Source organism: Podarcis erhardii, assembly GCF_964252035.2.
Source record: "Podarcis erhardii genome assembly, chromosome: 8".
NCBI classification, from domain to species: Eukaryota; Metazoa; Chordata; class Lepidosauria; order Squamata; family Lacertidae; genus Podarcis; species Podarcis erhardii.
The window spans coordinates 86,209,129-86,234,435 of record NC_138499.1 but is presented as its reverse complement, the minus strand read 5'-3'; the positions used below and the strand labels follow the sequence as shown (position 1 = coordinate 86,234,435).

The 25,307-nt window shown below is 41.9% G+C and overlaps 1 protein-coding gene across 8 annotated transcripts in view; it reads left to right on the top strand.

Moving 5' to 3' along the window:
• ENOX1 (ecto-NOX disulfide-thiol exchanger 1) overlaps positions 1–25,307 on the top strand; it is a 309,881-nt gene that overhangs the window by 85,081 nt on the left and 199,493 nt on the right. For 2 of the 8 annotated variants that reach the window (XM_081872746.1, XM_081872744.1), the window contains exon 1: positions 3,609–3,745. The exons of the other annotated variants lie outside the window; for them this stretch is intronic. The gene's annotated coding sequence lies outside the window, so the exon portion shown is untranslated. Of the gene's footprint in view, positions 1–3,608; positions 3,746–25,307 lie in introns of those variants that run through there. 8 annotated transcript variants of the gene reach the window in all.

The following is a 25,307-nucleotide window of genomic DNA, read 5'->3' as shown; positions in this document are numbered from 1 at the left end:
TGTGGCCCTTCTTTTGCTGGCATCGGTGATCCCTTGAGCCACTGCGAAGAACTCGAAGCGTTCGACGTAGTCTTCCCACGTGTGGGGCTCTGATGGCTGGAAGGGCTCCAATACCCTTGGACTCTCCATTGTCCTGTGGGCAGGGTCGTCTTCTCAGCCGGCCAGTGAGTCTTGTTCTTAGCTACAATCCGGACTCTGAGGCAGGGCTGCGTTTAACCGCTCCTCAGCATTCCGGATCCCACCTTCGTCGCCAGTTGTTGTGACGTGGGGTTTGTGATTTCAGCTCTCTTGACATAATATGCTGGAGACAGTTCTCTAGTAACACTTCTTTATTAAAAGCAACAAGACTAAAACCTGAGGAGGGGAGAGCTACATTTATAGGGACAGGGAACAAGCTAGAAGGGATACATTTTGGAGGGAACAATATCAGGCAATCACAGTCCTGCCTTTTGGAGGCAACCAATAAGACAGAGGATCCAAATACAGCAGCTTAAATGAACCAATAGTAGCTGTACCCTCTGGAACCAAAAGGCAGTTACTTTACCCTAATTCAATTACAGACAATAATAATACAGATATAAAATCCTTTGACTCAATACACAACACTGTCCACTCTGTGGGTACTTCTACAGACTACAGGAAACATTCGCTGGCTGTGAATTCATTCCACACCTCCCACAGTTCTGCAGACTGAATTTTAATAGCGGAGATGTTCAAAGCCCTGAGCTGACCTTGTTGAGACATAACGGGTATATACTGAAACCTCATTATAGTGGAATCATCAGGGAAGTAAAGAAATCTAGTTTCAGATATTTCTTGTTCTGCCCTTTGCGATAAAGGGGTGGGGTGGGGACTGAGTAATAAGATTCCAGCAGAATTGTGTTCTGGCTGCAATGTTTTCTCTGCATGTCTTGGTTTTTTAAGGCCTTTTAAAATGGTCCTGTGGAAATAAGCATTTCGTGTTCAGCAGCTTCCCTTGATGTGATCTTCTGGTGGAGTTCTGGTGTGTCTTGCATTGCAGGCCACATTTCCTTCGGGGGGAAAAAAATCATTTCTCAAAAGGTCTTTTCCATGACAAGGATTTCATCTGTTTAGAAATGAGAAACCATACTTAAGCACAAAGTCCAGTTATTGGGGGGGGGGGGGGCTTTTGCAGCGCTCTTCTGTGGTTTTTCTATATTTGTTTTTGTTTTGATAAGGATATGTATCCCAGTCACCATTTTGAAAAAGTCAGAGGCAGAAACGGATTCCATACTGCTTTGGATAGAACTGAGACACACTTAAATTGAAAAATACAATATTTTGTGATCCCAATGGTATTGGCATCAGGTAGAAAGAATCAAAATTGATTAAAAAAATAATATTGGGCTTGCCTCACAATAGGGGAGGGGGCATAACTTATTAGTAGGGGACATATTTCACAAGTAGAAGGTCCCAGATCCAATCCCTGTGATCTACAGGCAGGGCTGGGAGAGATCCCTGCCTGAAATTATTGAGGCAGATGAACTAAAGGACTTACTCGGTATCAGATAGCTTAATAGTGGCACCCTAATCCCTTCGATTGGAAATAAGGTTGTCCCTACCAGTACAGTCATACCTCGGGTTAAATATGCTTCAGGTTGAGCATTTTCAGGTTACGCTCCGCGGCGACCTGGAAGTAACGGAACACATTACTTCCGGGTTTCGCCACTTGCGCATGCGCAGACGCTCAAAATGACATCACGCGCATGCACAGAAGTGGCAAATCGCAACTTGCGCACGTGCAGTCGCAGATTGCATTCTACTCAGGATGCAAACGGGGCTCTGGAACAGATCCCATTCACATCCAGAGGTACCATTTTACTTACATTTCAATGGCAATGGAAGGTGTCCTCAGTGCCCCCACCCCAGTCTTTGGGGATGAACAGGACAACAAGGCTGAATGACTACCATAGGAAGCTATCTCAGACTGAGTTGGGTCCATCTAGTTTAGCCCTGTCCACATTGAATGGAAGAGGCTCTCCAGGATTTCAGACCGGGCTCAATCCTGCATGCAGAACAGATGGTCCCCTAAGCTTTGGGCCTTATCAGATTCCAAGATGTTCTAATTCTGCGGTGTAATATATTTTAATCCTATTTTTAAATTGTTGCATCGGGATTTGATATGATTATTTATACACTTTAAAATTTCTCTCTTCTCCCAGAGATTTGATGAATTCAGAACTGATGAATTCTGGTTGATAGCCTATTGGGTGAAATGTTCTAGCTGCTGACCTTTTTGTTCTTCTTTTCTGCTGCGTTTGTTCATTGAATGGTTTTATTGGGATGTATTTTGTGTGTGTTAACCTTTTTTTAACAGACTGCTGTCTGTAATGAGGCAAATGAATACATAAATATACTGCCCTAAGATCTATATAGCTGAAGCCTTCCATCATCCCTAGCTAACAGGACCAGTGGTCAGGAATTATGGGAATTGTAGTCCCAAAACTGCTGGAGCGCCAAGTTTTGCCATCAGTGGCTAGGAATAAAATGAAATAATCTTCTTCCTATAATAATTAAAACCAAGATAAAATTATCCTTGAGGCATGTGGCTGAAGGACAACACTGACAAGATTGGCTGTTTTTAAACATTCTTAGCTTTTAAAAAAACACTTTGCAGCTGGACTAGTATCCAAATTTAACTGTCCTCTAATTCATATACAAGCTGATTAAAACAACTGTTGGCGTAAAGGTACACACACCATTGTCCCATACAAGATACAAATATCCAGGCTTCCTGCAGTACATCTGGTTTTCTAATCTGTTGGCTACTTTTCAGATTTGGATGAAAAAGCCCATACGGCTAACTATGATAATTAAATCCTCTCTCAGACAGCTCAACTAATATTTCACACAATAGCAGCAGTGTAAAAACCCTGGTAATTCCCAGACCTGGTCATGTAATTGGATTAAAAATCTTGTTAATTATTATTATTTTTGAAAGCAGCTGCTTTTTGAAGTTTGGTGCCTTCTGGTGACTGCTGTTACCCTTTTCCTTCCTGCTAATGCAAATAGCCAAGAAGTATTAAAGCTTCCTCTGAGTTCTCACACCCACATTTCAGTTTGGATAGCTGTATTATCCAAACAGCTGCACCTCTTTAATTTTCCACACTAATTCAGCTGAACAGAGCAGGGTGGACACAAGAGTAATGTTTAGCAAACAATGACCAGACTCAACAGGAAGGTCTCCTGCACATATGAACGTACTGTCATGGTCTTCCACAGACCCCTTTTAATAAGTTTTTCACATGAGAACCTCATGCACCTATCCAAATCTCTTAAGTGGACCTTTGACTCTTTTCCTTAGAGGATTAGGGACAAAGAATGCTCCAGTAGCCCTTAACAGCAACAGTTTGTTGCATAAGCATTTCTGAGATGTTACATCACTAGAAACTCCCTCTTCAGCTGTTCTTCAGTTTGTGGGTTTCCCAGAAATAGTGAAAAAACTTCCCAGGCTGGAGGCCCTCTGTGGGTTTGTCTTAAAGCAGCAGTCAAATCTACCACAGTGTCAGGGGCTGGCTGGACACTGAAGAGTGGTGGCTGGATATTGAGAAGAGGGCACCAGGAGAAGCAGGGGTGGAGACTGACATGGAAGAAGAGATCTTGAAGCGCGCAGAAGCTGAGGTTGGGAGGATGGCCTCTCTGTTGCTGCAACTGCCTCATCAGATGCGCATCTAGGGGTAGCTGAGAGACGTAGGACTGATAGACTGAAGCCTTTCCCTGACTTGTAAGTGTACTTTTCACTATAAAGAGTTAATTCCATTCTCTCGACATCCCTTGTCTGACAGCGCTAGGACAAACAGGTATCTGAAGCTCCTGAAGGTTCAAGGAGGACCAACAGGGTGTCTTCTTCCTCTCTCTGGATATAACAAATCCATCCCATTTGTGTCCCACCTTTTCTCCACGGGGCTCACAGACATTTATGGGGAGTTATTCCCCTTCATCCTCACAATGGCCGTCTAAGGTGGACAAGATAGAGACACATCACCTAATGGTCACCCAGGGAGTAGAGATGTAGTGTATGACCATATGACATTTTGTATGTCAAGGGGACGAGTAATTATATAACATTTAGGAAACATCTGAAGGCAGCCCTATATAGGGAAGCTTTTAAAGATTTATTGTTTTGCTATGTTTTTATGTATGCTGGAAGCTGCCCAGAGTGGCTGGGGCAACCCAGTCAGATGGGTTGGGTACAAATTCTTCCTCTTCCTCTTCCTCTTCCTCTTCCTCTTCCTCTTCCTCTTCCTCTTCCTCTTCCTCTTCATTCTGACCCAGATTACTACCGTGGTGTGATCTTTTGATAAGCCAATGATTCTTTTCCCCTTTTAAAAATGGTAATAGCAAGCCTAATAACTTGCTTGTGATTGTAAAATGAACAGCAGTGGTTCGAAAATGAATAGTAGTGTAGGTTCTGAATTAGGCCACTTGTACCATTCAGCAGTAAATAAGAACCTTATTTTAACATGTTTGAAGTAGTGTGAAATCTATTTTGCATTTAAGTGGTTCATTTTGCGGCTGATTTTAATTGGGACACATTAAGACAGTAGCAAGATGGCTCTTAAGAAACCATCTGGAAAAGGTATGCCCAGCCCTTCCTTTGACATCTGTTTAGTGGCTGGGGGAGGGACATCAGCATGTCAATCTACCAACCACAAAGGCTGGTTTCCACCTCTTTCATTACATGCAGCAACAGTTTTGAATTCATCAGGAACAGAACTTAAGAAGAACTGGAGGTGGGAAGAGAAGATAAAATATAAGAACAATACGTAGAATATGAGGGAAATGAGAAATGTGAACAATTTCATTTTTTATATAAAGTACTTTCCCCCATAGATCTAATACCTGGAACTGGTTTCACAGCAGTGAGAAATGTGTTGGCATTTATCCATCTTTGTGGAATGATGAATCTGCACTGTCCCTTCTGGAAGGTTTTATTGGTTTAAGCTTCATTTCCTCTGGTGAACAAAGAGGCTGAACCTCGACTTAAAGGCTTGCCGTAAGAAAGTCACCTCTATAATTCCTGTGGATAAATCATGAGAGGCGCTTACGTTCTTGTCTTCAAACTTGTCCCAGAGCTGTAGAAACAAATAGTCATGGGTTTGTGTGCTGCCCCAGGGTTTGTGATGTCCCAGTAACCAAGACTTCCCAGCTCAGTGAAATCTGTGTCAAAACCTCATGGATTACGTTTGCAAATATCCTTAAATTGACTCTTTTGGTGTGCCATAGCTCTTCTGATTGCTAGATATCACCATATAACACAAAGGGGGGCTAATCAGGAGCATGAGAAAGCTCCAAGCCAATTTTGTTGCCCCCTAAGATTTGGGAAACAGGAGGAAAAGGATTTTCTAAAAAGTAGACACAGCGGTGCAGTGGAAAGAAGGCATCAATTTCCTCCTCCTAGGTCATCAAATTGATAATCTGATGAGTAGAAAGAGGGGAATAATCCCCATTCCTCAGTTAATTTGTACGAATCAGCAGAGGACTGTGTGTTGCACGTGCGTGCATGCACGAATGTGCAAGAGAGTACGGGAAGCTGCACCCCCTTTTTGCTATCCCCGCTGTAAAGCATTCTCCTGCTAAGAATATCTTTCTTCCAAGATGGTACACAAGTAGAATTACTACTAATAGACCACTATCCGTTTGTATTACTGATACAGTTAACATCAGTGCACACATCTTGAATTAAACAGGTAAGTTAATATAAGCCCTCTAGATATCCAAATAGGGATCCACATAAAACCGACGCCTGTATTTTGGGATGCAGCCAAGGCTGTGAGGCCCTCAGGCCGTTCTGTAATAGATGATGGGTATTCATCCTCCCCAGCATCTTAAAAAGTAGAGACATCACCTTGCCAACAAAGGTCTATATAATAAAAGCTATGGTATTCCCGGTAGTGATGTATGGAAGTGAAAGCTGGACCATCAAGAAGGCTGATCGCCGAAGAATTGATGCTTTTGAATTATGGTGCTTGAGGAGACTCTTGAGAGTCCCATGGACTGCAAGAAGATCAAACCGATCCATTCTGAAGGAAATCAGCCCTGAGGGCTCACTGGAAGGACAGATCCTAAAGCTGAGGCTCCAATACTTCTCTTCATGAGAAGAGAAGACTCCCTGGAAAAGACCCTGATGTTGGGAAAGATGGAGGGCACAAGGAGAAGGGGACGACAGAGGATGAGATGGTTGGACAGTGTTCTCAAAGCTACCAGCATGAGTTTGACCAAACTGTGGGAGGCAGTGGAAGACAGAAGTGCCTGGCGTGCTCTGGTCCATGGGGTCACAAAGAGTCGGACACGACTAAACGACTAAATAACAACAACAAATTCATCCTCCCAGGCTCAAAAGTATACATGTCTTGGCCACCATAGGTTGGCATCTGTCTGTCTTGGAATTCAAACCATTGGAGACTTGCAGAGCCTATTGTGGCTGTACAGGAGAGACATGTTTTGTTGCAGCTGGGGCAGGTGAAGGTGCTTGGATACCCAGCCTCCATGTCAAGTTTGCAGGCATCTTTGTAACACAGAATTGGTCTGCCAATGGGCCTTGTGCTTGAAGCCAGCTTCTCATAAAGTATATCCTTGGGGAATTGGCCACCATAATGGTTTACAAACATACTAGGAGTCCCATTAATTATCCCAGCTTTATTCTTTCCACTAACCATCTGATTTTCAACCAACCGCCTTATCCAAAATCGCTATTCAGCCATTCAATCCTCACTTATCATTCATGCTACAAAACAAATAATATGCAAATAAAAAGGATTTTGCAAGTACCAAATTGATGTGTGAAAGAACTTCAGACCAAAAGCAATTTATCACACCATGTACCTCAAAGAGGAATCCTCAGTGCTACACCTTACTTCCTTTGCAAGCGCTGCAGAGTTCAATATACTCAAAATATTAATTTTTGATGAATCAATCTCAATTTCAGGTCCATGGAAATATTCTGAAGCAAGTTGCCATTGTTTGGGCTGTATAACACCTTCTAATTCTCTGTTCCACACTTCTCTAAGTTCTTTACCAATGTCCATTGGACATTTACAGACTGTAGTTATTGGTTTTGTTTTCTGTAAGGATCCAATAATCTCTCCAACAGAATAGAATCACCCAAAGCAAATGGGCTGTAAATAGACGCCGGCAGATGTTTGTAACCGAATACATTGCCATTCCGCACTCATTGGAAATTGATACTTAAGCTATGGAAAAAGAAATGATAAAAAACTTGGTTCACTCCAGAATGGTTTAAAATATGCCAACTTTGCAACACACTAGCTGGTCTTGCACCTAGATTAACACCTAGCTTTTTGTATATACATAAACATGAGCTCTACCATTTGAACTTTCACCTCCTAAAGAAAAGGGAGGGAAAGCTTCTCTTGCGCCTTACTTTTAAAAAATTGGTGATGCTGGAGATTGAATCTAGAGCCTGCTGCAGACCAAAGTTGTTTTTTGTCACTAGGCTATGGCCCCATGGGATCCAGCTGTGTTTATGTGAATGGCTATAAATATTTAAAAACCCAACCAAATTTTATTGGTTTACCTATTAGCCTGAGGCAAATATGATTGTCATAATGGTGAACTATGTGTTTTCTTTTCTTAATTGTTTTTTCACAGTAAAACTGTTTGAGAGTCTGCTTTAGCATAATGGGAAATGGCTTTGTGTGAAACAGATAATTCATGGCACTGAGGCACTGGAAGAAAATTCTGCATCTCTCTTTCGCGGCGCATAGAGAGTAGCTTTCCTTTTTATGCGAGACAGCAATGAAAATGTTAAGCAAGATTAAATAGCTGCAATATGGTGAGTGGAATGGCTGTCAGATTGTTTCTGAAGGGTACCAAGGTGGATGCTTAAGCCAGAAATAAGGCTTTCTTCATTATCTCCTCCTGTTTTGCACTGTGACCAAATAAAGCTGTTTCTATTCTATGGCAAATATTTCGTAGCACAGCTACAAAATTAACTACATTTTGTGATCTATTTTTCACATACATAATGCTCAAATTCAACTGATATTGCCCACACATTTTCAAGTGTATATTTGCTGCTAGAATGGATAGATCAGGCATAGGCAAACTCGAACCTCCAAATGTTTTGGGACTGGAACTCCCATGATCCCTAGCTAACAGGACCAGTGGTCAAGGATGATGGGAATTGTAGTCCCAAAACATCTGGAGGGCCAAGGTTGCCTAGGCCTGGGATAGATACAGTGGTAACTCAGGTTAAGAACTTAATTCATTCTGGAGGTCCGTTCTTAACCTGAAACTGTTCTTAACCTGAGGTACCACTTTAGCTAATGGGGCCTCCCGCTGCTGCTGCACCGCCAGAGAACAATTTCTGTTCTCATCCTGAAGCAAATTTCTTAACCCAAGGTACTATTTCTGCGTTAGCGGAGTCTGTAACCTGAAGCGTATGTAACCTGAGGTACCACTGTACAGTGGTACCTCTGGTTACGTACTTAATTCGTTCCAGAGGCCCGTTCTTAATCTGAAACTGTTCTTAACCTTGAGGTACCACTTTAGCTAATGGGGCCTCCCGCTGCTGCAGCACTGCTGGAGCACGATTTCTATTCTCATCCTGAAGCAAAGTTCTTAACCTGAGGTACTGTTTCTGGGTTAGTGGAGTCTGTAACGTGAGGTACCACTGTACTTGATTTTAAAAGAAAGAAAAAGCGGAGGCTCTCAGGAATCTGAATTCTGTTCCCAGTGGGAGCAGTTGGGAGTCCCTTATGACCCGTGGCTAATCGAAGCGAGGTCTGACTTGACTTAGCAAATACAGAAGCCTGCAAATAACCTTCATAGCGTTCGCTGTGCGTTCCTCCTGGATGTGTTCCACTGCGTTCCACTTGAATTTCAAGACAGGCACTCCTGCGAGTGCCACCTTGGTGGCAAATGCCCAGCAGCAGAGATGCTAATTCGCAGGCATTTCATCCGTCATTTCAAAGGAGAGGTCACTCAGATAAGAAAAATGAACAGCATGCTGTAGGCAAAGCTGTGACATTCGATGAGTCCTTGTCACTGGGACCCATTAGCATGCAAGTTGCTGTGGTTTATGTCTGAGCAGCCAGTGAGCATTGCTTGACCCAGGCAGTGAGCCTTTCAAGCAAGTGATGTAGCAACTAATACCATTCAAGCTGTGTGTTTTTCCCCCCTTTGGAGCAATGCTTGTGTACGTGTTTAAACCTCTCTTCGCTTGTGTGCCTCTTAGAATAAGCAGATAACGGCGTTTAGATGCAGAAGTAACGGAATGACTCAGTCGTATCTGTAATGAGGATGGTGTAATATTTTCTTGTCCCCAAGGCAGGAATTGATTGCATATGTCAACTGGAAACCTTTTCTCTAAGGGATACCTGGATAATTATCTTTAGCAGCTGCCAGCACTTGGATTCCACGAGGACTCAAACAACCCACAGCGGACTGAACCTGCCTTGACATCACCGTTGCCACAGTGGAAACCACAGCAAGGGCTGCAGCCGAAGGACTGGAACTTTTTCTTTCCCCAATACAAAGGCCAAATGTTATGCATGCATCTTTCTCTCCCCGACATTCCTTAAACAAAGAAGACAGTCAGAAAATCTCTGCTGGAGATCCAGCCCAGCATCCTGTTAGCAACAATAGCCAACCAGATGGTTTTGGGGGGGTTTATGAGCAGAGCATGAAGGCAGCAACCTTTCACTGCTGTTTGTCTCCTAGCAACTGACATTTAGTGGCACATTGGCTTAGAGCACCGAGGCCTTATTTACCTGTCATGTCTAATAGCCCTTGATAGACATCTCCTCCCCTTCCTTCAATTTCTGTCATGCCCCTTTAAAGCCATCTAACAGCGGCCACCACTATTTCTTCTGGTAGCAAATTCCACAGGTTAACTAAGTGCTCTGTAAAGAAATCCTTTTTTTTTAATTTGCCAACCAATTTCATTTGGATAACCCCACATTTTAACATTATAAGAGGCAAAAAAAAAAAAAAAAATCACTTCCTCCTCCTCATGCATCATTCTAGAGAGCTTTTGCAGAAGATAAGCCTTGGATGCTGGTAGGAAGACCTGAAAAGTAGCAGCGACCAAGAAAAGGGGCTGCTTAACCCTTTCCCTCCCTTCCATTTTCCTGCTCAGTCTTTCCATTTCCTACTCCACATCTTCCTCCAGGGATAAAAGAAAATATCAGAACAGGAAAATCTCTGTTCTATTGGAGAAAATAAGTTTGGTCAGATGAACAACTGGGGGTGGGGGGAGGTCAGGAGGATTAAGCCATCCCTCGCATTGCTGAGCTCATTCTGAGCTTGGGCCCACCTGACCTTCTGTTTGCAATTTTTGGCTGCTAATGTATACTCCTCCATTGGGATTTCTCCTTTCTTCCATTTCTTATACATGCCCTTCTTAAATCTCAGCTCATCATACAGCCTCACTGGTTTCTTTAGGTGGCTCCCACGCTTCTTTTATTACTGGAATTGTCTGCATATGTGCCTTCAATATTTCACTTTTAAGAAACTTCCATCCTTCTTGCAATCCCTTCTCTTCGAATATTTCTGACCGTGTAGCTCCTTAAGCTTTTTGAAATCACCCTTCTTAAACTCCAGAGCGTATGTCCTCAGCTTTCCCTTGCCTCTGTATCATGAGATTCCTCCTAAGTTTCTGAGAACTTCCACTTTGTTGTTCACTTCCTCCCTGTTAGTGAGGACCAAGCCCCCTTGTTGCTTTCCCCACCTTCTGGGAAATGAAATTGTCAGTGGGACAATAGAGAAATTTCATTCTTGGCAGAGTTTCAACAGGTATCGGGGACTTTGAAGTCTCCCATGACTACTATATGTCTCGTTTTTGAATGTTTGGTAATCTGCTCTAGGAAGGCATCACCCGAGCTTCTGAGGTGGTGGAACTGTACTGCAGTGTTTCCCAACCTTGGGTCTCCAGCTGTTTTTGGACTACAACTCCCATCATCCCTAACTAGCAGGGATGATGGGAATTGTAGTCCAAAAGCAGCTGGAGACCCAACGTTGGGAAACACTGCTGTACTGTATTCATAATGACGGTGGGTGTCAGGTGAAAGACTGGACTACGGCTTTTGAGGTTTTGTGGGCTCAAAGTCTTGCAAGCGCTACATTCCACTTTGCCCAACAGAGGAGTCTTTGCTCTGGACAAATTTGCATGTGGTTGTTCAGAATAATAATAATAATAATAATAATAATAATAATAATAATAATAATAATAATTTATTATTTGTACCCCGCCCATCTGGCTGGGTTTCCCCAGCCACTCTGGGCGGCTTCCACAGAAACCAAAAATACACTAAAATATCACACATTAAAAACTTCCCTGAAGTTCCCTTAAGATGTCTTCTGAATGTCAGGTAGTTGTTTATCGCTTTGACATCTGATGGGAGGGCGTTCCACAGGGCGGGCGCCACTACCAAGAAGCCCCTCTGCCTGGTTCCCTGTAGCTTTGCTTCTCGCAATGAGGGAACCGCCAGAAAGCCCTCGGCGCTGGACCTCAGTGTCTGGGCAGAACGATGTGGGTGGAGACGCTCCTTCAGGTATACTGGGCCGAGGCCATTTAGGGCTTTAAAGAATACATTGGTACCTTGGGTTTTAAGAACTTAATTTGTTCTGGAGGTCTGTTCTTAATCTGAAACTGTTCTTAACCTGAGGTACCACTTTAGCTAATGGGGCCTCCTGCTGCGGCCACACAATTTCTGTTCTCATCCTGAAGCAAAGTTCTTAACCTGAGGTACTATTTCTGAGTTAGCGGAGTCTGTAACCTGAAGCGTCTGTAACCCGAGGTACCACTGTATGTGCAAAGGCAGTCTTGAGAGCATGAATGCAATTATGCATGCAAAGCTGAGCTTCTTCCTGAATTTTTTCTGCTACAAGGGGCGGGAAAGTTTACTGATATTAGAATGACCAATCAGTGCACTCACAATACTATTTTGAGTTTCATTGAACTAAAAGCCGACAAGTGCCATGGCTAGAAAGAAATGTTTATTTCTTTTGATATGTTATATGTTTGAAAATGCACTCTAAGATGTGTGCCGTAGGCATTTCAAAGAGAATATATGGAATATAATTGAGGAGGCATTCCTTTTATCCTTTTCAGTTGTGCATGTATATGCTTCTCATGCATCAAAACAATTTCTGAAGGCCTATTCAGGCAGGAGGTTTTGCCTTTGTGTTTTCTGCCGTTGGCCCTAACATGATTCCGAATGCTTATTCTGGTGGCGGCAGGATCGGGGTGGGGAACCATTGTGCCAAATTCTGAATGTTTAGTCGTTTAGTCGTGTCCAACTCTTTGTGACCCCATGGACCAGAGCACGCCAGGCACTTCTGTCTTCCACTGCCTCCCGCAGTTTGGTTAAACTCATGCTGGTAGCTTTGAGAACACTGTCCCACCATCTCGTCCTCTGTCATCCCCTTCTCCTTGTGCCCTCCATCTTTCCTAACATCAGGGTCTTTTCCAGGAAGTCTTCTCTTCTTATGAGGTGGCCCAAAGTACTGGAGCCTCAGCTTCACGATCTGTCCTTCCAGTGAGCACTCAGGTCTGATTTCCTTCAGAATGGAGAGGTTTGATCTTCTTGCAGTCCATGGGACTCTCAAGAGTCTCCTCCAGCACCATAATTCAAAAAATTCTGAATACTGGCCCCAAAATGGTTACGTTATTCCCATAATGTCACCAGATGTACTGATCCATGGATCACACTTACGTACTGCTGCTCCTGGATTTAGTACAACTGGGGAAGAAGTGCAAGATTCTGTAAGACTCTAGCACAGATCTCTGTGTGCTCAGCTCTTTGGTGCACAGCTGAACTGTGGCAATTCTACCCAAATCATTTCCTATGCCCAATCCTGGATTTGCGTATAATCTAAACAAGCTATAGTTTAGGGCCCCACTCTCTTGGCCCCCCCAAAAAAAAATTAAAGGAAAAAAACCTGGATGTACATTTCCAAAATATAAGATAAAAAACAAATAAAATAAAACCTACATACAGCAACAGTGTTTTGTGTTGTGTAGTCTCCTATGATGTAAATAATGGGCCCTGCCTGCTAGCCTGCTCCCTAAAAGATCACTGGTTTGCTCATTTCTCTATATAGAATGCCTACATTCTGCATGGACTGGTTGCATGGCAACGTCTGCAAATGGCTTGAGATACCTATTAGGTCCATAAATTACCATATAGCATATATTCAATGTTAAGTTGTGGGTTGACATAGCAGACGACACAGCGATTTCTCCAAGTAGCTCTTTATTTTGTAAGCTGGAATAGAACTGACTGCAAACAGCTCAGCCGGCCTGCTTTTATAGGCAGCCGGCTGTCAACATTGTAGCAACAACAACCCAGAGTTTTCCCGCCTAAAATAACTGACGTGGACCTGAGTGAAAACTATCTACAGACCTGAGTGAAAACTATATACAGTATCCCCCTGCTGGCCCAGGGTGAAACTTCACTACATAACATTCATTTTTTTTAAAAAATATATTTATTAAAGATTTTCAAATATAACAGAAAAAGAAAATCATCCAAATTTAAAGCCTCATCTTCATTAGCATCTTTCCAGGACTTCCCCTCCGCCCCCTCTTGTATTCCAATTCTTTCAGATAGATTCAGCAAATTCTTACCCCAAGTTTTAAAATTATTATCATTGACCCAATTTAAAAAGTATTTTCCCATCCCCTAAAATCGACCTGTTCCCTTCCACGAGTTCCCCTCTTTAATATGCAATACATATTAACATAAAAAAGTTGAAAAAAGAATAAAATGTAATTTAACACCCTTTGGATTCCAAATTTCCCTCCCCCCTTTCCCGGTTGCGTTCCCAATGTCCATCAATGTCTACTGTCATCCTGGAGCTCCCACATCTAAGCCATAGTCCTTCACCAGTCCGCTTTGCCGTCTTTTTGATAGTCTTTGCCGTCTTTTGGTCATCTTTAATTTCAAGTGTCCAATCTTGGAAGGAGTCTATCTTCCAGCTTTGTCCAGTTCTTGTTATTCTTGTTGTTCTTGTTGTTTTCTCTCCTCCTCTTTTTTTTTTTTTCCTGCTCTCCTGCACAAATGTTCTAATTCCAAAAAGCTTCTAATTCCTCTGCAGAGGCTTTGTTATTCAGGAACAAAACATTACGTCAAGTCCCTTCCATTCTTCAATAGATAAATCTATTGTCTCCTTTAGTGTATAGACCTCTGTAGACAAAATAGTGTTCCATTTCTGCAGTTTCCCAGGAGATAAAATGTCCTATTCAAATTCCAAGCCAGCAATACTTGTAGTGTCCCACAGCTCCTCTAGAGGGATTATAGTAACTCAGTTCCCTTCCCGATCACACCCAACAGTCAAAGTAACTTATTATTCCTTGTTTTAAACAGTTTATATCCAATTTGTAACAAATGTAACCAGCAAAGTCCTCGTAACAAAGTTCTCTTTTTGTTCTTCCGCTTTGACAGCTCCTTTGACAGCTGTCAAAACCTCTATTTCTCCTCTCCCGGCGCTCTCACGGATCGCTCCCGGGGTTTCCGGGGGGGGGGGGTTCCATTTTAATTCACATTCCACTTTTCTCCTCCAGCCCAGTCTTATAATTTTCCATCGTGAAATTTATAACTTTATCAAAAAAAAGTTGCACTCGATCTTAGTTGTCAAATCCTTTGCTTTAGCTCCTCTACAACAGGGGGGAGGCTGACTTCCTTTTTGCACCTCCCCCGCTCGCTCCGATTTTTTTTTGTTTTAAAAAATTTCCCCTTTTTAATCCAAGTTCCAATTACTCACGGGTTATTCTTTTAAGTCCAAATTTTCAATGGAAGAAGTCAGCGCTCTCCGCCAAATGGCATGCGGCTTCGCTCGCCAGGGGAAGCGAAGGACTCACAGCACCACCCCCCCGTCACCCGCTCCGTAGCCTTTAAAAAGGCTCCTTCGCGTGGTCGGGGGGGGGCGCAAACGGTGCCCGCCGAGTCACCATGCCCATGGGTTTCAGCGCCCATGGTTTTTCAGGGTCCCCGCGTCGCCGGCGCGGTAGAACCCAGCCCCTACCGAGCAGGCTCCCTCCGGAGCTCGGAGGGAGTCCGCCATTCGGCGATGGCGCCAACCCGGAAGTCCTCACTACATAACATTCAACACAAAAAGCAGTGACTATTTGTTGTTGACAAAGGGCAGCTGGACATATACAGTGGTACCTCAGGTTAAGAACTTAATTCATTCTAAAGGTCCGTTCTTAACCTGAAACTGTTCTTATTTTTTTTTTAATAATAATTTTTATTCAGTTTTTAAAACACATAATTAAAAAACAAACACATCACAAAATACAAACAAACATAAACAAATCAAACATAAATAAATTCATAATCTTATTTTCTTGTAACTTCTTTCAATCGACTTCCCCTTACCTCCCTTTCGCTGCATCCTTATTTTAAAATTTTTTAGCAACCCTTTAGTCAATTTATCCATTTAGTTCCCTTCATTAAATTCCCATAAATTTGTTAATTACAGCTGTAGTTCTCTGCTTCTTACCCCTTGACATCTTAACACTCCTCAATTTTACAACAGTTTTTAAGATATATTTTAAATTTCTTCCAATCTTCTTCCACTGCCTCTTTCCCCTGGTCACGAATTCTGCCGGTCATCTCTGCCAGTCCCATGAAGTCAATCACCTTTGTCTGCCATTCTTCAAGAGTAGGTAGTTCTTGCATCTTCCAATACTTTGCCAGAAGAATTCTTGCTGCAGTAGTAGCATACATAAAGAAAGTCCTATCCTTCTTTGGCACCAATTGGCCAACCATGCCCAGGAGAAAAGCCTCTGGTTTCTTAGTAAATGTCCATTTAAGGACTTTCTTAATTTCATTATAGATCATTTCCCAGAATGCTTTCACCCTCGGGCAGGTCCACCATAGGTGATAAAAGGTACCTTCATTCTCATTACATTTCCAACATTTATTATTGGGCAAATGGTAAAATTTTGCAAGCTTGACTGGGGTCATGTACCACCTGTAGATCATTTTCATTATATTTTCTTTTAAGGCATTACATGCCGTAAACTTAACACCAGTGGTCCACAACTGTTCCCAGTCAGCAAACATAATGTCATGACCGATATCCTGTGCCCATTTAATCATAGCTGATTTCACCGTTTCCTCCTGTGTATTCCATTTAAGCAGCAAATTATACATTCTTGACAGATTCTTAGTATTGGGTTCTAACAGTTCCGTTTCTAACTTTGACCTCTCCTTCTGAAATCCTATTTTCCTGTCCTCTTTAAATGTCTCATTTATCTGATAGTAATGCAGCCAATCTCGAACTTTGGACTTTAGTTTTTCGTAACTCTGAAGCCTTACCCTTTCACCTTCATATTCTAAGATTTCACAATATTTTGGCCATTTAGAATCCATATTAAGTTTTTTCACCCCCTTGGCTTCCATTGGTGACAACCACCTGGGAGTTTTAGTTTCCAGTAGATCTTTGTATCTACTCCAAACATTATATAATGCTTTTCTAACAGTATGATTTTTAAAACCTTTATACACCATTGCCTTGTTATACCATAAGTATGCATGCCAACCAAAACAATTATCATATCCTTCCAAATCTAAGATGTCTGTGTTCTCAAGAAGTAGCCAGTCTTTCAACCAGCAGAAAGCTGCTGCTTCGTAGTATAATCTTAAGTCCGGCAGGGCAAATCCCCCTCTATCCTTTACATCAGTTAAAATCTTAAACTTAATTCTGGGCTTTTTGCCCTGCCAGACAAATTTTGATATATCTTTCTGCCACCTCTTGAAACAATCCATCTTGTCCAGAATTTGTAAGTTCTGAAACAAAAAAAGCATTCTAGGCAATACATTCATCTTAATAGTAGCAATTCGACCTAACAAGGACAATTTCAACCTTGACCATGTTTCTAAATCTTTCTTTACTTCTGACCAACATTTTTCATAATTGTCTTTAAATAAATTCAGATTCTTAGATGTTAAATTTACCCCCAGGTATTTCACTTTTTTCGTTATTTCCAAACCTGTTTCACTCTGAAACCTCTCTCTTTCTTCCATTGTTAAATTTTTCTCCAAAACCTTTGTTTTCTGTTTATTCAATTTAAATCCTGCTACTTGACCAAATATTTCAATTAATTCCAACACTCTTTTGGTACTAATGTCTGGCTGTTGTAAAGTCAAAACTAGGTCATCTGCAAATGCTCTTAGTTTATAATGTCTGGCTCCGACCTGAACTCCTTTAACCAACTGGTCCTTTCTAATCATATTTAACAAAACCTCCAGGACTGATATAAAAAGTAGAGGAGATATTGGGCAACCCTGTCGCGTACCTTTTTCTATAGGTATTTCTTCCATTACCACATTATTTACAATTAACTTTGCTTTTTGTTCCGAATATATTGCACCTATACCGTTTTCAAAACCTTGGCCTACCCCCATCCCTTGGAGATTCTTTTTCATAAAGCTCCAACAAATGTTGTCAAAGGCTTTCTCCGCATCCACAAAAATCAAAACAGCCTTTCTATTAATGTCAACTTCTAACAGCTCCAAAATATCGATAATGTTCCTCACATTGTCTGACATATGTCTCCCTGGGAGAAAGCCAGTTTGGTCCTTATGAATCTCCCCTAGTAACACTCGCTTCAATCTTTTTGCCAAAATGTCTGCAAAAATTTTATAATCCACATTGAGTAAAGATATAGGGCGGTAGTTTTTAACCTGTTTTTTTCCAGTCTCTGATTTCGGTATAAGTGAGATGAAAGCGATTCAGGTGCCTTTTTCCCCTCCATAATTTCATTGCAAACTTCCTTTAAAGGTTGTATTAACCAATCCTTCAGCTTCTTGTAGTAACTGGCGGTCAAGCCGTCTGGTCCTGGTGAATTTCCCAGTTGCATATTCTGGATGGCACCCTCTATCTCTTGTTCTGTTATTTTCTCATTCAAGATCCTTTTATTCTGTTCTGAAATTTTTGGTAATCCGTAGTTTCTAAGGAATTCTTCAATTTCCTGTTCATTTACTGGCCCTTGTGCATATAATTTCCTAAAAAAGCTTTGAAAACAATTACTTATCTCATTGGGTTTGTAGATGGTCTTTCCCTCCATCTCTAAGCTGGTCACTGTATTCAGTTTCTGCCTCTTTTTTAATTGCCATGACAAAAGTTTCCCACATTTATCTGCAGATTCAAATGTTTTTTGTCTCATTTGCTTTATTTTCCATTCTATTTCTTGATTCATCAATTCCATGTATTGCGTCTGATAATACTTTATCTCTCTCAAGATCTCTTGGGACTTTGGTTTGGACCTCAATTTCTTTTCTCCTTCTCTCATTTTTCCTAAAAAAAATTTCTTTCCTCTCATTTTGTCTTTTCCTTTTTATAGAGTTCTGTTGAATTAGGAAACCTCGCATGACAGCTTTGCTAGCGTCCCAAATTGTTCTTTTCTCCACGTCTGTTCTCAAATTTATCTCAAAATAATCTTTCAATGTTTTTTGGGCCTTTTTATAAATCTCTTCATCTTTAAATAGGGTGTCATTCATTCTCCATCTGAAGGATCCAGTTGTTGTTAATTTCATCTCCATCTTTACAGCGTTATGGTCGGAGCAGGTTTTTGGGCAGATTTCTATCTTTTTGGTTCTTGGCGCCAGGCTGCTAGTAATCCAAATTTGGTCAATTCTTGTCCATGTCATTTTTGCTTCAGAAAAGAAGGTTCCCTCTCTAACCTGAAACTGTTCTTAACCTGAGGTACCAGTTTAGCTAATGGGGCCTGCCGCTGCCACTGCGCCGCTGCCGCACGATTTCTGTTCTCATCCTGAAGCAAAGTTCTTAACCCAAGGTACTATTTCTGGGTTAGCGCAGTCTGTAACCTGAAGCGTCTGTAACCTGAGGTACCACTGTAAAGGGCCCCTTTACCCTCAGTAGCTTAGGGCCTCCTCAAATATAAATCTGGCCCTGCCTCTGCTTCTTCCAATGCATAACCTGTTAATAACTCTACACCACACATTTCCATAATATATGATATCCAGCTATTGTGTACATAAACTCAAACCCTCAAAATGCACATAGACACCCTTGTGTGGGATGGGTGATGAACAAATATTGGAGCACTGCCTTCTCTGGGATGTCCCCCACTTCCTCGTTCTGTGAATTTGCCCTCTTTCGAAGCTAATCTTGGTTTCAGAGAAGTCGTCTTCGTTTCCTTCCACTTTGTTGGTCCTTGTTTGTTTTCTTTCTGTTCCTTCAGATGGATTCACTTTGTTTCATGCATTCTACCAGGTGACCGGCTTCCAGCAATGCAAGGTTTGCATTTAGGCTTTTTTTTGGGGGGGGGGGGCGGTTTCCTCTGATCCTAGTTTGTAACTGTCAGAACAATCTTCTTGAGGGGGTTGAGAGTATAAGAGAAAAAAGAATTGCGTACCTTTCCAACATTGCTCCAATGAAAATAGGGACATCCTAAGGAAAAGTGGGACATTCCGGGATCAAATAAGAAACGGCTTCTCTAAATCAGGGACGTCCCTGGAAAATAGGGACACTTGGATGGTCTGGAATTGATTTTTATTTTAATAGACCATAAAAACAAATGGAACACCTCCTGGAGCTTCTGACTTGGAGGGAAATATTAGTTTCCACTATTTTTTCAAGCAGTTCCTTCCCCCTGAGGTTGTGGTTTTTATGTTCTTAGGAGTTCTTTTTTTCCTTTTTTATTCATTCATTTTGTGTGAGCTAATTGTTTAAATTAGGGTATATTAAAAGAAAATGTAGTAGAACTATTTTTTAAAAATCTGTTGTACATCTCAGTGGAATATTTCTCATGCACAGGATAGCCCTTGGTATTTTTTCTAGTGAATACCATTGCTCCAACATATCACGGTAGAGAAGAATGGCACATGGCCCCATCCAAGATGGAGGCTTTAATCATGGGCTGGTAGAGAACTGACTTTTCCAACAAGTGCTAGCTGGCCATTTGGCAGAAGCTTGGCAGGTGACACTTAGCCAATTAAATTTTATTGCTTTTCAAAGTTATTAACAAATTAACATCAAATCAAATTTAATGCAAATTTAAAAGTTGACTTCCTACCCTGATTCCGTGATGTTTCTCTTCCCAGCCTTACTTCCTACTCCTTGTCACATTGTTGTTTTTTAGTCGTTTAGTCGTATCCGACTCTTCATGACCCCCTGGACCAGAGCACGCCAGGCACTCCTGTCTTCCACTGCTTCCCACAGTTTGGTCAGACTCATGGTTGTAGCTTCAAGAACACTGTCCAACCATCTCGTCCTCTGTCGTCCCCTTCTCCTTGTGCCCTCCATCTTTCCCAACATCAGGGTCTTTTCCAGGAAGTCTTCTCTTCTCATGAGGTGGCCAAAATACTGGAGCCTCAGCTTCAGGATCTGTCCTTCCAGTGAGCACTCAGGGCTGATTTCCTTAAGAATGGAGAGGTTTGATCTTCTTGCAGTCCATGGGACTCTCAAGAGTTTCCTCCAGCACCATAATTCAAAAGCATCAATTCTTCGGCGATCAGCCTTTTTTATGGTCCAGCTTTCACTTCCATACATCACTACTGGGAAAACCATAGCTTTTATTATATGGACCTTTGTTGGCAAGGCGATGTCTCTGCTTTTTAAGATGCTGTCTAGGTTTGTCATTGCTTTTCTCTCAAGAAGCAGGCGTCTTTTAATTTTGTGTCTGCTGTCACCATCTGCAGTGATCATGGAGTCCAAGAAAGTAAAATCTCTCAATGCCTCCATTTCTTCCCCTTCTATTTGCCAGAAGGTGATGGGCCCGTGTCACATACTTTTCTTAGTTTCAATTCAATACTTAAAACATTTTAACATTTTATCATTAATCCCCACCACTTCTTCATTCCCCATCAGCTGTACATATTCCGATTCCTGCTTAGACTTTTACTTAACTCTAACATATTTCCAAAATGTCAAGTAGAGTTACTCTCCACTTTGTCAGCCCACAAAAATCGTTAGTTATAAATCAATAATTGCACAAATACAACTTATCCCTCCTGCCGTTTTCCTTGCGCAAAAGACTTGACAGGTGATAGTAAATAAGAAATTAGTCTAAGTGTGCCTTTTACCAGCACCAACTAGAGCCATATCTTAGTCAGGATAACCTGGTCATGGTAGTCAGCTCAACAGCTTTGCCAAAAAAAAGCTCAACACCTTTTCTGCCCGGATATTCGCTGTTTGAAATACGGCAACCGTATCTGTGTGGGGCTGTCCTTGCCTCTGATCTGGAAGCTCCAGCTAGTTCAGGATATAGCAGATGGGCTACCCCAGATGGCTGGCAGCATGTAGCAGCCGTGCTAAAACATAGGCCCATATGTCACCAGGACAGGTTGAAGGTTCTTGTTTTCATATGCAATAAAAGGCCCTGAACAACTTCAGTCCAGGATACTTCCTGAGCCCTTATCTCGCAGCTTGATCACTGATATCGATACAGTGGTGCCTCGCAAGACGAAAAGAATCCGTTCCGCGAGTCTCTTCGTCTAGCGGTTTTTTCGTCTTGCGAAGCAAGCCCATTGACGGCTTAGCGGATTAGCGCTATTAGCGGTTTAGCGGCTTTTAGCGGCTTAGCGGCTTATCGGATAAGCGGATAAGCGGCTTAGCGGCTTAGAAAAAGGGGGGGGAGGGAAAAAACCCCGCAGGAACTCGCAAGACATTTTCGTCTTGCGAAGCAAGCCCATAGGAAATTTGTTTCGCGAAGCACCTCCAAAACGGAAAACTCTTTCGTCTAGCGAGTTTTCCGTCTTGCGAGGCACCACTGTAATCGACAGGAACACTGTAATTTACCTCCCCCTCACCACCACACTCACCCCCAATTCTCAACTAATAGTCACTTTATTGCACATAGCCAATGGCTGCCACAATGTACACAGAATCATTCAACAATTAAAAGAAAATATTGGATTGATACAAAAAACTTAAAACATTTATATTATCAAGACATTGCCTACTCTAAACAGAGCTATAAAAGTATCTTAATATACAAGTTGACATTAAACAATAAAATTTATAAGCTAAAATTATCACATGGCCACTAATATATTTAAAATAATGTTAATTAGTATAATGCATTTCTCAACTAGAAGTTGAGCATTTAGTGCCACCACTCCCATGCTGTAGAATATTCTTCCGGCACTGATTTAGCAGCCATCCTCATGAATACTTTTCGTGTGTGTTGACACAAATTCAGGGGTTTAAGCTTTTTAACAACCTGCATCATTTTAATGGTATTTTATCTCTTTTGTAAATCATTTTGAACACCCCCCTGGGATTTTTTTTAACGAGAGATGGTCCATAAATATATATTTTTTAAGATAAACAGCCTACTTCACAGCATTACTTCAATGACATAAAAAGCTAATATTGTTAAACACTCTGTATGCTGGAAAACCCTATAGAAATTATTGTTCATTTCAGCTGGCCCCAGATTTTGCAGCTGTTCACAAAAGGATTTCTTTTCTAAGAGTTCCTTGAGCAAGGTCCTGACAACTACTAGTTTAGGAGTCGCTGTCACTGTGCATTCTAGAAATCTTTCCATGAACAGACCGCACATTCCGGGGCCTTATCAGCCAGGAGAGGCATCGATCCAATTTGCAGGTTACAGCCTGATTCTCTGTAAGCACTTGGAAAGTCTCAGTGAGTGACACTTGCTGAACTTGGCACAATAATGCACTTTCTCTGTCAAGCTTTTTTTGCACTGAGTTTAAGTAAGCAAACCCTTTAAAATCCAAGTGTCACTAGAGCTGGAGGACAGTCTTTTGTTTTATTAACCGGGACATAGCTGCTTCTTCCCGCCTGATGCTTCCATCATACTATATTCACTGCTTTACAATCCAGTGTGGTGTAGTGGATAAGAGCAGTGGACTCGTGATCTGGTGAACCAGGTTTGCTTCCCCGCTCCTCCACGTGCAGCTGCTGGGTGACCTTGGGCTAGTCACACTTCTTTGAAGTCTCTCAGCTTCACTCACCTTACAGAGTGTTTGTTGTGGGGGACGAAGGGAAAGGAGATTGTTAGCCACTTTGAGACTCCTTAAGGGGAGTGAAAGGCGGGATATCAAGTCCAAACAACTACTCTTCTTCTCCTTCTTCTCCTTCTTCTTCTTCTTCTTCTTCTTCTTCTTCTTCTTTGTAGGTTGCCATTAGAATCTGCCCCCCCCCAACTTGTGTAATAACACACATTTAGCTCAAGCAAATTTGATGATTCCTCTTTTATATTTTGTTGTCACTTAGTCGTTTAGTCATGTCCGGCTCTTTGTGACCCCCATGGACCAGAGGACGCCAAGGACTCCTGTCTTCCTTTTATATTTACCTGCCTTTAAACCCACTTTCATATTCAAACAAAATTTGGGGTCCAATTGGAAACCACAATTTAAGAAGGATCTTGACAAACTGGAATGTGTGCAGAGGAGAGCGACCAAGGTGATCAGGGGTCTGGAAACAAAGCCGTATGGGGAAAGGTGGGAGGAGCAGGGGATGTTTAGCCTAGAAAAGTGGATACAGTGATACCTCTGGTTATGTACTTAATTAGTTCCGGAGGTCCGTTCTTAACCTGAAACTGTTCTTAACCTGAGATACCACTTTAGCTAATGGGGCCTCCCGCTGCTGCCGCTGCACAATTTCTGTTCTCATCCTGAAGCAAAGTTCTTAACCCGAGGTACTATTTCTGGGTTAGCGGAGTCTGTAACCTGAAGCATCTGTAACCCGAGGTACCACTGTACTGGGAGGAAATAGGATAGCCATCTTCAAATATCTCAGGGGGTGTCACATGGAAGAGGGAACAAGCTTGTTTTTTCCTGCTCTGGAGGCTAGAACTCGAACCAATCAAATTATAAGAAAGGAGATTCCAACTAAACATCAGGAAAATCTTTCTGACAGTAATCGCTGTTTGACAGTGGAACCATCCCCCTCTGTAGGTTGTGGACTCTCCTTCCTTGGAGGTTTTTAAACAGAAGTTGGGTGGCCATCTGTCATAGATGCTTTAGTTGAGATTCCTGCATTGCAGGGGAGTGGACTAGATGACTCTTAAAGTCCCTTCCAACTCTACAATTCCATGATTCTACAAAATCTTAATTTGTTTTTGTGTTACCTATTAAAATGTATTGTTCATTTCCCTGCAATGTTAAGAAAAGGGGTGTGTGCCTTTTGTTTGAAAGCCTCTTTGTGGTTAAGTAAGAACAGAGACATCATAGTGTGACAAGCCAACGACTGTTTCCATTATGGATGGAATTTCAGTTGCCACAAAACGCGGTGTTTTTTCAAAAGCATTTCTAGTTTTTACCATCTATGATATCTGCAACAAACAGGATGTCATCTGCTAGCTCCATTGACACAGCCTTGTGCTTATTTACTGCCTTGCTCATTGAGAATGTGTTATGTTGCTGAACTGAGCTTCTCCTCTCTCTGTTCCCATCCCCCCCCTTTTGCCAATGATTCAAAATGCTCACCTGTCTAGCATGTGTTTTGTGCTTCGAGTTTCCCTTTGTAAACCAATTAGGTCTTTGCAATTTAAATGGTGTTTTATTTGCCAATGGGGAAGCATCTTCCTTGGTGGAATAAGGTTTTCTTCATCCTGCAACTGCTGCTTGATATAATGATTTATTAAGGTACTAGGAGAAATATTGATCTGGCTAATAGCTTCTTCCTCGCTGCATAATGTTTTACATTTTACTCAACTGAAAGGGCCCCATATTCCTTCTCTCATCCTCTGATTGACCATAAATGTTCTGGCCTTTCCCCCAGCAATTATCACACTTACCAAAGAGGTAGGTAAAAGTCAAGTATTTGTAGGCTAAATTAAAAGAATCAGCACATCCAAATAATGTCTTGTGCATAAGGGATAGAATCCTTTGTAAGATTAAATAATGTTTCTATAGCATTCCAAAAAAGAAGATGTTGCTTTAGAAATTGCCGTATTTTTCGCTCTATTAGATGCACCAGACCACAAGACGCACCTAGTTTTTGGAGGAGGAAAACAAGAAAAAAAATATTCTGAATCTCAGAAGCCAGAACAGCAAGAGGGATTGCTGCGCAGTGAAAGCAGCAATCCCTCTTGCTGTTCTGGCTTCTGGGATAGCTGCGCAGCCTGCATTCACTTCATAAGACGCACACACATTTCCCCTTACTTTTTAGGAGGGAAAAAGTGAGTCTTATAGAGCAAAAAATACGGTACCTTAGCACTAGAAGGTGTATCAGTACAGAATGAGGCCTTGGCAGGGTTGCCTGGAAAAGAGCTTCGTAGGCAGAGATCTGAACATCTCTTTCACTCCAAGAAGCAGCTATGTGCTCAAGTCAGTATGCTGGCTCAAGACGGCTCAAGATGTTTAAAAAGATTTATGCAA